Below are 13,283 nucleotides of genomic sequence, written 5' to 3' on the forward strand. Positions count from 1 at the left end.
GTTGATAATATATAGCGATAGAGACTTAAACATACAAGGTCACATGTAGTAATTTTTAAAGAGTATATTTACACCAGGGGTGCCCAATCCTGTTCCTGGAGATCTACCTACCTGCAAAGTTTAGCGCCAGCCTTCCTCAACACACCTGCCTGTAATTATCCAGTGCTCCTGAAGATCTTAATTAACTGATTCAGGTGTGTTTTATCAGGGTTGGAACTAAACTTAGTTTGCAGGTAGGTAGATCTCCAGGAACAGGATTGGGCACCCGTGATTTACACCTTATTTAGGCCTATATTACATATGATCTCTATATATTAATATTCATTGAAACTAAGTGCTTAATAACAACTGTTACACTAAACTTGCGTGTGTGTAATAGATTAATAAAAATATAGATAATTATACAAATCATATATAAATTATATTATCATTAAAACCAGACAATTTCATCATTAAATATTTGTTTCTACTATATAATGACCTTTAATTTGGAGGAAGAGAAACTGGGGGAGTGACTTTATTGTGTTGGGTGTGTCAGTGTCAGTTTGCTCACATCTGATGACGCCTTACCATGGCGATGAACACCGCTAAAAGTCAAGTTACTATCATGGTACCTAAAACTCAGGATTGGCGCAAACTAATCTGAAACTTACCTGGCTAGCCAGCTAATCCAGCTTCATGGTACAGGCCCCTGGTCTCTAGTTTTGTGTGTGTATCTGAATCATCAGTCCTGTTCTTCTCTTATCTGTGAATCTGTATATTCTTACAGGTGGATCGGGAGGATTCTGTGTAACACTATCGATGGGATGTCCTCTAATCAACTGAAGCTGTCAGTGAGATGTCAATATAACATCATTTAATACATTGACACTTTCATTGAAAGGGCAGTGAAGAGGCAGAGGAAAATGAGAGAAAAACATCAGCTGAAATTCACAGAGAAATATTGTTATGATACCAACATTTCATTATTCAGTAGCAATACAAGTCAAAGTTTACCTCCAAACTAATTTCAACACCACAACAACTAATTTGATATTCATTATTACTCATTTACATTATAAATCATGTTGCCTAAACATTTTTAAATTATATTAACATTTCTTAAAGCTGCAGTAGGGAGTTTTTAGAAAACGTTGACTTAGCCTGAAAATTTGAACAAGCACAACTCACAGGTCACTCCCCCTTGCTCTCTGCTGTGCTACAGCCCTCCCTCCACAGCTCCTCCCCCATCACATCGGAGCCTGCCGTGAACGCGCAGGCTAGTAAGCAAGCAGGGCCACCGATGACGGCGGATAAACAGTTATGGCACATTCACTGGTACAGATGAAACATCAACAATATGATTTACATTGACTATGGCCTGCCCATACTTTGACTACAAACTTGGTCCTCAAAACATTACGTAACATTGTATGTTATGCGGCTAGAGTTTTGACACTGAGTCAATGGGCTCCGACGAGGAATTCACACCCACAGCGACTTCAAGGAGTCAACGGGCGGGGAGAAGAGGAAGCCGTGGTTTTCAGGGAGCATCAGGCAGGGGACGTGGGAGACGGGGCAGAGGTCGCCGAATGGGTCCAATTCCCGAGCACATCAGCAGAGAGGACATGGCGCGTGTGGAGAATTTGAGATTAGAGAGGATTGCTTATGAACGTGTAATCAAGCAGGGATACTTACTTGTCAAGCAGAAATGTGGCTGACTCTGCATCGGTTTTTAATCCCTTCAGGACACGTAGCTCCCTCCACCTCGGAAAAGCCGAGGATTGTTTGATTGGATTGTTTGTCCTGCATGAGCAAAGCTGCGGCACACTGGTAATCTTGAATTTGAACGCCTGTATGCGCTGGCGCTGTGCATGAGAGAGGTGTGATCAGCACGCACGCGAGCTTGATTGACACTGCTAAGACACTCCTCCTGGCTCTGATTGGTTGTTTCTTAACGGTAGCGGTGTATTTCTGCAAATGGCAATAGGACCACTGGGAGGAGCCAGAGGAGCTTGATTTTTTCACAGATTATCTGTCTCATATTCTACTGTCAGGACATAATGACAGGTTTAACAAATATGTAAAAAATACATTTTTCAAAAGTTACCTACTGCAGCTTTAAAGCATATCAGTAATGAGGAAAAATGAAGCGCTCTATAAGCAATAGTTCTAGACTTTTTCAGAGCAGATGTTGGGAAACTGTTTTACATGGATTTGCGAAAGTGACTAAAAACATATTTTGCTGCCAGGCCAGTAATTGGTGATGGCAGTGGCGAGCGGTGATTTTTTTTTTTAAACCAGTTATGCTGGGTGGCACGTGATGTCAAAAATGCACCAGGTGGAACCGTGTTCGCTCATGTTCGCTTTAGACAGTGTTAGCTTTTCAGTTCTTTACTCTCATGACACATAGTAACAAAACTAAAGTTCTTAATGTTTGAACTTTTATGGAAAGTAGCCTACATTCACCTGTTGATACCTTCACAAGCACCTGTAAAAGCAGTTTGCAAAATGTTTTATTTTTGTAATTCAGTTTGGTGACACCAATGTCACAGAAACTACATGCTTAACTTTTAAGAGCATCATCTGAGGAGACACATCATTTTTAAAAATAAGTATTTAAGAATTTAAAAATAAGTATAATATTAGTAAGCTATTATAAAGTATTAGTAAAATAAATAAGTATTATAAAAAATAAGTATTCTTTAAAAAAAAAGTTGAAATACAAATTGATGATAGTTACAGTAGGTCTGTATTTAACAAGTTGATATGTTTTTCATTAAAAGTAAAATTCCCTATGTATATATATATATATATATATATATATATATATATATATATATATATATATATAATGAAAATAGTTTCACTCATGACTTTGTTTTTTTTTTACTTGATTTAGTCTATTTAGTTTTGTATCAAATACAATGTGATTTTCGTTGATCAAGATCTGAAAGTAAAGCACATTGTCCTTCTTGGCACTCTCTAGCACTGGAATGGTTTTATATCTATTTAATGTGTAAACTAGCAAGGCAAAACACGTGAAAATGATAACCTTTCACTCATGCGTGCCGAACCTTGGGGCTTGGTCAACAACGATCCGTTTAACCACTACCGGAATTATTATTATTATTTTGTGTTTTTGGTTTATTTTTTTGTATTTTTTATGCTCCCTTTCTTCATTGTCCTCAATGTTGTTAGTACGTGTACTGTTACTCATCTTCCATCTTAAGGACCATGTCACGAAGATACTCCGTGACCATGTGCGGACTATGGGGCACGTTCCTTCATTTCACATGTACATGCACACTTTTTACATTTACACTGACCGGGGATTTTGGGAAGAGATATGTTGGGGGCAAAATATCTGAAGTTGTGTAAATATATAGTTATTTGTGGTGGATGTATGTTGTCTGTATTATGGTATCTTCCATAGGTGGGGCCAGGATGTTAAGATGGCCACCGGAAAGGTTCAGTGAGGGGTCCCACACAGCAAAAGGACTCCGTATCGGATCCACCACTGAGGTATCGCGCAGAGGTGGAAAGTCCAGGGCTCAGAAAGTGAAAGTCCAGGGCTCAGAAAGTAAAAGTCCTGACATATTTTTTTTTCCACCCACTGAAGCAGTGTTAAAGTTAATGAGATAGTTAAGTGATTAATTGAGTGATGATTGAGCATTATTGAAGACACCTGATGATAACAAGCAGAATCACCAAAGGAGAAAATCACAATTTTTAAGACACCATCACAGAGGTCAGGGTTTGTTTTAGTTGGGCTCTTGACCCTTGCCTTTTTAACATTAGAATTTACTTGGGCAGTTTTAACTGCGTTAAAACTAACCAGACAAGCAAAGTTAAAACATGGTCAGGTGATGTTGGTTATGTTTTCACATAATCATTATTTGATCTGAATCACTGAACTCATCTAGAGCCCAATCTCTGAGTTAGATTTACATTATTGATTACAGCAGCACTGTGATTCTACAGCAGAAGATCCAGTTTTTTTTTTTTTTTTTTCAAAATAATTCAAAGGTTTCATCAAAAGTTCTTAGGAAAAAAAGCCCTCATTTAGACACACAGAGATCAAGAATCATCCTGTGAATCTCAACAGTGGTGGCCATCATAAAGCATGTTGCAGTGCATTCTGGGTGCCACCAATCAAAACTCATCCACGGCTCCCATCATGCATTGCTGCAAGAATAAATTATGAGCTTAATTGTTTTAGTAATTTTCTTTATTCTCACTATTTTGTTTTTTGCTGTTTTTATGGGACTTTTCAGTAGCTTGTTTTCTAATGTTCAGAGTTGATCTGTTGATCAGAATATGTTGCTTGTCACCGTCGTTGAGATTCACAGGCTGATTCTTGATGTCTGTGTGTGCCTTAAAGAAATTTTCTTTTGTTTTATTCAGAACAACTTTTGTGAAACCCTTTGGATAATACTGATAAAGCTGATTTTGTGCTGTAATCAATAATGTAAATCTAACTCAGAGATTTGGCTCTAAATGAGTTCAGTGATTCAGATCAAATAATGATTATGTGAAAACATAACCAACGTTACCTGACCAGCTTTTCTCTTTGCTTGTCTGGTTGTTATAATTCAATTAAAACTGCCCAAACAAATTCTAATATTAAAAAGTGAAGGGTCAAAAGCCCAACTAAAGCAAACCATGACCACTGTGATGGTGTCTTAAAAATTGTGATTTTCTCCTTTGGTGATTCTGCTTGTTATCATCAGGTGTCTTCAATAATGCTCAATCATCACTCAATTAATCACTTATTTATCTCATTAATGCTTCAGTGGGTGGAAAAAAATATGGCAGGACTTTTACTTTCTGAGCCCTGGACTTTCCACCTCTGCCGCGAACGGACCCGTATCGGAGTCCACTTGCTCGCAGTGACGGATCCGCAATGAAGGCGGATCACGGACCCGCCTTGGCTTCGCGCTGCATCCGCTCCGCATCCGCGATTAAAACCTTACCTCCGCGGCGGGTCCGTTTGGGACCCGCAAATTGATACAACCGTTACAGTAAAGGCGCGTGCGCGTCCGCGGATCTGACATGGGTCCGCTCAGGATCCGCTGATTGACAGTAGAATTTATGGTGCCGCCCGGATGCGGATCTGATCCTCTGGGCGGCGTCAAAACGGATGTGACAGTCACGCGGGTTTGGCGACTTGAATGCGGATCCGCCACGGAGTCCCTTGCTGTGTGGGGTGTGGTAAATTGGCGTGAGCGTGGTCGGAGTACCGCCACTTTTTATACTGTTTGGTGTCCTTTGTTTGTATAATTTATTATTTATTTTTGGGTAACACTGCTTTTTTTTTTTTCTTTTTGCATCTTGGGATTTATTTTTTTTGTGAAATAAATTTTTTGGGCGTCAAATGGAAATTCTGTTGTCTTCGTCACCTTAACCGCAAGGTTCATCCACGACATATGGTGTCAGAAGTGAAGGCGGAAAGAGCAGCGTACCGGAACGACGTGTTGTGCTGCATTAAATGAGGTACACAGCAGTTTCGCCGCAAGTGTGGAAATTAATGGGTGACTGGAATGCCACCAAAGACAAGGGCGCAACAATTTACATTGATGGCATCCGACGACGGACAGAAAGCAACAGGTAACGCCATGGACAGAAATGTATTACAATCAAGTGAAACCTCCGCGGCAGGGGGAGATGCGTCCCTCGCGGCGCTGGCGAATATGTTTCAAACCTTCCTTCAGTATCAGAAAGAGAGGGATGAACGGCAGGATAAAGAGTTGTCGCGACGAGAGCAGCAATTTAAAGTCCTCACACACCAAGTTACACAGCTACAAATGGACGTTGAACATACCAGACACGGGGCGTCAGCAAAAGACCGGTTAACTGCGTCAGCGCCGACTTTGGGAGCACAATTGCCAAAACTTCAAGAGGATGATGACATTGAGAGTTATCTTACCACATTTGAAAGACTGGCACAAGTTTATGGTTGGCCAAAGGACGATTGGGCTGTCCATTTAATTCCGTTGCTCACGGGAAAAGCAAGAACTGCGTTCGTTTCTATGCCTCCTGCTTCGATAATGGATTACGACAGTCTTAAACAGGTAATACTCAAGAAATATGAAATTAGCGCAGAGACTTATAGACTGAGATTTCGTGCGTTAGATACACCAGCTGATGAAACGCCTGTGGAGTTGTATGTTCGACTCAAGGATTTGTTTTCCAAATGGGTGCGATTTGATACTACAACTAAAGCGGACATGATGGAAACGTTGGTGTTAGAACAATATATGCGTGTGTTGTATCCTGAAATACGCACCTGGGTTAAAGAGAGAAATCCTGTGACTGCATCGGAGGCAGCAAGCTTTGTGGAGGCTTACATCGCGGCAAGGAAAGGATCCTCTGGATTACTACGATATGCTGGCAGCCTGCCGTCTTATAAAGGTAAGTCTGGGGGGTTGAGGGGTAGTGCGCACTTGCAGTCGCAAGCCCAAATGTTAAAGCCCGCCCAACCTAAGTTTATACCAATGGTAGCAGCACAGCAGTCAGTATCTACAGATGATATTGTGTGTTACAATTGTACAAAACCAGGTCATATAAGCTCTCAGTGTCCCCTTAGGAAGCCTAAATCCGCTGGATTGTGTTATTTACCTACCCCTGTAATGACCGCAAGAACAACTAAAGACCCGATTGTTTCAGTACTATTAAATGGCAGGTCAGTGGAAGCTTTAGTAGACACGGGTTGTGCTCAAACATTGGTGCAAAAGCAGTATGTGCCGAGAGAGTTGTGGGAAGAGAACACTGTCTCTGTATGTTGTGTACATGGTGATAAATCGGATTTACCTGTTGCTGAAGTGTACATTGAAGTTAATGGGCAACCATATCTAATGAAAGTTGGTGTTGCCACTACATTGCCGTATCCAGTTATTTTAGGTACGGATATGCCCATTTTAGCTGACTTGGTGCAAGAAACGGTCTGGGCTGGTGTTGTAACGAGAGCACAAGCAAATAGTATGGCTGATTTGTCACAATCCCAAAATTTTGCGCAACAGACCCTTCATGACATGCCATTTTTTAATGAGGAAATAACAGCTGACACAAAGTTAGATGTTGAGGGGAGATTGCAGAAACATAGACAGTGGGTAGAGGATGTTATGTGTACGTCAGAACTGTCTAATGTGAGCCTGGAAGAGCCAGATATTGTTGATGCAGATGTTGACATATCCAACGAGCTAGCAGAGTTGCAAAGGAATGATGAGACGTTAGCTGATTGCCGGGATAGAGCAGATAAAGAAACTGCTATGGATGTGTTGAAAAATGACATGTTTTTAATGAAAGGACACCTTTTGTATAGACAGTCAAAAGAAGACGGTATGCAGTTGGTGATACCAAGGCAATACCGCAAACAGATTTTAGAGCTTGGGCATTCAGTGCCATGGTCTGGACACTTGGGTTTTATGAAGTCACTGATGAGAATTGCTAAGAGATTTTATTGGCCTGGCATGTATATTGATGTAAAAGATTTCTGTAGGACATGTCCAGAGTGTCAGATTACCGCTGGCAAATCACCTTCTATGGCACCATTGGTTCCTATCCCTGCAGTTAGCAGGAGAATTGGAGTAGATGTTGTTGGTCCACTGCAAAAGAGTCAAAAGGGTAATAGGTTTATCCTAGTCATTTGTGATTATGCTACTAGATACCCAGAAGCATATCCATTAAGAGAGGTTACAGCGAAGCAAGTGGCAGATGAGAGAAAAATTGCAGCAAGCAGTTTCCACGGCCCGTGACAACTTACAGCAAGCCCAAAGAAAACAAAAAGTGTGGTATGACAAGAAAGCCAGAGCAAGGATGTTCCAGCCGGGTGACCAAGTACTTCTACTCCTGCCAACATCAGAGAATAAGTTATTGGCAAAATGGCAAGGCCCATTTAAGGTGAGAAGGAAAGTTGGTTCAGTTAATTATGAAATTGAAATGCCTTCCAGACAGCAACCACTGCAGATGTTCCATGTAAACATGCTGAAGAAATGGCATGAGAAAGTCTCACAGTCAGAACTGGCCATAGCTGCCAAACAACAGTTTTTAGTGAGAGCTGTACATACGGAGTAGGAGTTGGTGGAGCAGTACTTGCCTGTTCATCAGGATGAGGGCTGTCTGGATTTGCAGCATCTCACAGAGGAGCAGAGGGAACAACTGCTGGAGAGCATCCCTCACCAACTGTTTCTTAACTCACCTGGTAAGACAGACCTTGTTCATCACAGTATCTACTTGAAGGATAATAAGCCGATCCACCAACACCCATACAGGGTACCACAAAAACTGTTGCCTTTGTTGAAAGAGGAGATTGAGGCAATGCAAAAACTTGGAGTTATAGAACCCTCCAGTAGTGAATGGAACAACCCCATCGTATTAGTTCCTAAAAAGGATGGAACAATAAGGTTTTGCTTGGACTTTAGGAAATTGAATGCAGTGAGCAAATTTGATCCTTATCCAATGCCCAGAGTGGATGAGCTTATAGAAAGACTGAGTAGTGCACAGTTTCTCACCACTTTGGATTTGTGCAAAGGCTACTGGCAGGTTCCTTTAAGTCCAGAAAGCAGAGAACTGACTGCTTTTAAAACTCCAGTAGGCCACTACCATTTCCGGGTCTTACCGTTTGGGCTTCACGGGGCACCGTCAACATTCCAAAGGTTGATGGATCAGATTCTGAGGGGCACGCAGGACTTTGCGGCCGCGTATCTGGATGATATAATTATCTTCAGCGAGACCTGGGAAAAGCATGTGCGGCATGTGAAAGAGATACTGTCTAGAATCAAAGCAGCAGGACTGACGATACGACCAGATAAATGTAACATTGCTAAAGCTGAGACTACATACCTGGGACATGTCCTTGGTCATGGGGTCATACGACCGCAAGTTGGGAAGATCGAGGCTGTTAAACATGCAGAACGGCCAACCACAAAAAAACAGGTACGATCCTTCCTGGGATTAGTGGGGTGGTATAGACGTTTCATCCCACACTTTTCTTCAAGGGCAAAGGCTCTCACTGACCTTACAAAAAAAAACAAATCCAATAAAATTGTATGGACTAAGGACATTGATAGTGCTTTTATGGACTTGAAAAATTCTTTGTGTGCTGAACCTGTTTTGCAGAGTCCGAAATTTGACCAACTATTTACAGTACAAACTGATGCTTCGGAGTATGGACTGGGTGCAGTGCTTTTACAGTCACAGCGTGGGCAGTTATGCCCTGTTGCCTACATCAGCAGGAAGCTCCTGCCAAGGGAAACGAGGTACTCTGTTGTTGAAAAAGAGTGTCTGGCTGTAAAGTGGGCACTGGATTCTTTTAAGTACTACCTGTTGGGTAGGAAATTCACTCTAGAGACAGACCATTGAGCCTTAACTTGGTTGGACCGAATGAAAGATACCAACTCTCGCATTACACGATGGTTTCTAGCAATGCAACAATTTGACTTTGAAGTATGCTATCGCAAGGGCCCACAGAACTGTACAGCTGACTTCCTCTCCAGGACACCACAAGCGGTGTCCAAAGGAAGGGGGAGGAGATGTCACGAAGATACTCCGTGACCATGTGCGGACTATGGGGCACGTTCCCTCATTTCACATGTACATGCACACTTTTTACATTTACACTGACCGGGGATTTTGGGAAGAGATATGTTGGGGGCAAAATATCTGAAGTTGTGTAAATATATAGTTATTTGTGGTGGATGTATGTTGTCTGTATTATGGTATCTTCCATAGGTGGGGCCAGGATGTTAAGATGGCCACCGGAAAGGTTCAGTGAGGGGTGTGGTAAATTGGCGTGAGCGTGGTCGGAGTACCGCCACTTTTTATACTGTTTGGTGTCCTTTGTTTGTATAATTTATTATTTATTTTTGGGTAACACTGCTTATTTTTTTTTCTTTTTGCATCTTGGGATTTATTTTTTTTGTGAAATAAATTTTTTGGGCGTCAAATGGAAATTCTGTTGTCTTTGTCACCTTAACCGCAAGGTTCATCCACGACAGACCACAATGGAAATATGCCTATGGGCTTTTTGTGTTTTTATCCTTTTGAACACTTCGTGTTGATTGTTGTTGTTCAGTAAATTATTCAATCAATCAATCACTCAATCAATTTATAGTAATTTAGTGTTCAAGTTAATTAGCAAGTCCACAAGTCATTTCATTTAAATGAGTGGCCAAAATGCACAAAGTTTTAGTTTTTAGTTGAAAACAGTGTTGTGGAAACGGCCCCTTATACTACAAAAAGGCATAGAATAGTGAAAAAGTATTGTTTGTTTGATGCTAAATATATGAATGAAAAGAAAGATTGTTTGAATTATTCAAATATTCTAGTGTTTACAAAGATACTCTTACCGTTTTATTTTATGAGAAAGAACAGTGGGATTAATATAATATATTCATTTATCATAGCTGTTATGACCCTGGTCTATGGTCAGGGTGTAACATTAATAGAGGCTGTGAAAATAAATATAACAAATATATTAGAATAATTTCAGAGAACATGTTGCTATGGCTATTTGCATACACTGAAAGCTATCTCAGTTTTTGTATCCGAAAGTTCTAAATCTGAGTATGTCGCATATCCTGCTTTCTGGAAAACTCCACTGCGCTTCACAGTGAAGCATGTACACAAATATCTATTTTTTTTTTCAAGACAGCTGTGAGTCAAATAAGTATTCAGTTATAGAATTAAGTCTGTACTACTGATACTGTATGTTGTTACTGGTATTGTTCCTGCTGGAAAATACTGATATTATTATATTGCTAATGTGCCTAGGCCTTTTAACTATTTTAACCAGCAAGGTGCCTTTTGTCAACCATCTTCATCAAGAAAAAAAGAAAAGGAAAAAAACAACAACTATGAACTGTTGTAAAGTTGTTACTCTAGTGTTAAGCTAATGAAAATACTTAATTGATTGTCAGGAGAAATGTTACAGCACGATTTCCACACTAACTGATGAAACACTAGTCAAACATAACATTTAGTCAAACATGTTTGTGAACAAAACATTTGTGATATTTAAGTGTTGATTGTTTATTTCTTTCATTCACACCATTTCTGAGATGGAAGATAAGAACCTTTGGGGTTTTATGTTCAGACACATTCTTTTATTGTTGTTATTAGTTTATTGATTTTGTCACTTTATTGTTAGCATTAGTATTACTGTTAGTATTATCTTAAAAGTTTGGACTGTATATCCATGCCTGCATGTATTATCTTCCCTGCACATATTAAAATGATTAACCTAACTACATATGAGTGCTTTGTAGATGCTTTGTCTTTTCTTGTAGGCTATAAGCACCTGGTATCTGCTTCATTTAAAGGTGAACACTGTAAAGATCCATTTTGAGAGAGCTGTCTGAACTTATTCTTTTGTTTATAAAATGTATTATGGAGTTGTGACTCTTGCCAGCTTGGGGGTGGGGAGCACGAGCATTTAAAGGGGAAACACACAGAATCGGCACATATTTAATTACACCTCAAAATAGGCATTCATAACATGGAATAATAATTTTTAAAAAAATCTATGGGGTATTTTGAGCTGAAACTTCACTGACAAATTCTAGGGACACCTTGGACTTATATTACATCTTGTGAAATAAAGTGTTTGTGATGTTGCATATCAGATCACATAAGTATGGTAAATATTTTTATGGATGTTTACATTTGATTCTAAATGAGTTTGATAGTATGCTCCGTGGCTAATGGGGCTAAAGCTACACTGTTGGAGAGATTTAGAAAGACAATTTACAAATATCACTGAAAATATGATATGATGGATAATGAATAGTTATTATTGCTCCATCTTTTTCTCTATTGTCCTTGCTTTCTTACCTGCATAAAGTCTGTTGATTCAGCTGTGCTGCTCCAGATGTTAATACTGGCTTGTCGAATGCCTTGAACATGGGCTGGCATATGCAAAACTTTGGGGCGTACATATTAATGATCCCGACTGTTGCGTCACAGTCAGTTTTATGTTGAGATTCGCCTGTTTTTCCGTGGTGTTTTTCACGCATTAGATTTACATAAGGAGGAGGAAACAATGGTGTTTGAGACTCACTGTGTGTCATTTCCATGTACTGAACTCTTAATTATTTAACTAGTGGTGCGTTCAAGTCATGTCGGAAAGATCGTATTTACGAGCAGAACTGACATGAACGCCACCACAATGTCGTAAATACCAGTGGGAAGCTCGTAATTTTCTTTAAGCTCCGATCTGTACGAGTTGGGGGCGTGTCAGTCAGAAACATGGCGAAATACCACATTACTTACAGGTATTTAGCAGTGACATTGTCAGGCTTTTTTATTTACAACAAAGTAAGCTGATTCCCAGCAAAAAATACGATAGCATCACAATATAAAAATTTAATATGCAACAATAAAGTTTACAATAGCTTCATAAATTAATTAAAAAACATAAAAAAGCAACATACAACTAATGTACATTATTTGCTCTACATTTTCTAGAAGCAGAAGTGTTGTTATTTTGTGTAATTAATTTAGAGAAGGCACACCGTCATCATACTCCGACGAAAGTGACTTGAACGCACCTACCGTCGTACACACGATTTCCCACCTCATAAATACGAACTTCCCAGGAGGACTTGAACGCACCATATGCCAAGGTAAATTCAATTTTCAATTTTAGGGCACCTTTAACTACTCACTGAACTCTAAAGGTCTTTCCTCATTTATAAATTACCATATTATTTTAAAACAATAAATTAATTATTTATTTATTTATTTGCTAAAGTTATTACCGTCTCTTCTCAGGATCCATAAAGGTACTAAAATTTATTTAAAATATTTCATGTGACTACAGTGGTTCAACCTTAATATTAAACATATTAAAAAAACAACAACAAAAAAAAACTTAAAAGGAAATATAGTAATGGCCGATTACAAAATACTTCTTCACGAAGCTAAAGCTTCACAAATGTTTTTTTTTTTTTTTTTTTCTCGAATCAGTGGTTCAGAGCACTAAAGTCACGTGATTGATAGGAGAGCTGAAACACACAGATCTTTATCCTGTCCATTTATTCAATGTTGATTACGAGAAATGGGAGCGTTTAGCGGAAGATCTACCCGGAAGACTCTAATGCACGTCATTGCTCATTGTATAACCAATCATTACAAGTCACTGAGTATATAAGTTCCGGTCCCACCTACTATTATGTTCGCAGATACCTTGATTTTGATCTTACAGACTCAGAAGAAGATGTAGTTACGCCCTCTCCAATGGCTTATCTGTGGGTTCAGTGGCCTTCGGAAAGAATCATTAGCACAATAGAGGCCCAAGCCATTCC

General features: G+C 39.6%; 1 protein-coding gene across 5 annotated transcripts in view; it reads left to right on the forward strand.

Moving 5' to 3' along the window:
* Positions 1-13,283, forward strand: part of LOC125263495 (carcinoembryonic antigen-related cell adhesion molecule 1-like) — a 174,655-nt gene that overhangs the window by 24,812 nt on the left and 136,560 nt on the right. Inside the window, exons 7-8 of one of the 5 annotated variants that reach the window (XR_007183826.1) lie at positions 770-3,449; positions 9,746-11,230. The exons of the other annotated variants lie outside the window; for them this stretch is intronic. The gene's annotated coding sequence lies outside the window, so the exon portion shown is untranslated. Of the gene's footprint in view, positions 1-769; positions 3,450-9,745; positions 11,231-13,283 lie in introns of those variants that run through there. 5 annotated transcript variants of the gene reach the window in all.

The sequence above is a fragment of the Megalobrama amblycephala genome, linkage group LG2 (genome assembly GCF_018812025.1).
Source record: "Megalobrama amblycephala isolate DHTTF-2021 linkage group LG2, ASM1881202v1, whole genome shotgun sequence".
Taxonomy (NCBI): domain Eukaryota; kingdom Metazoa; phylum Chordata; class Actinopteri; order Cypriniformes; family Xenocyprididae; genus Megalobrama; species Megalobrama amblycephala.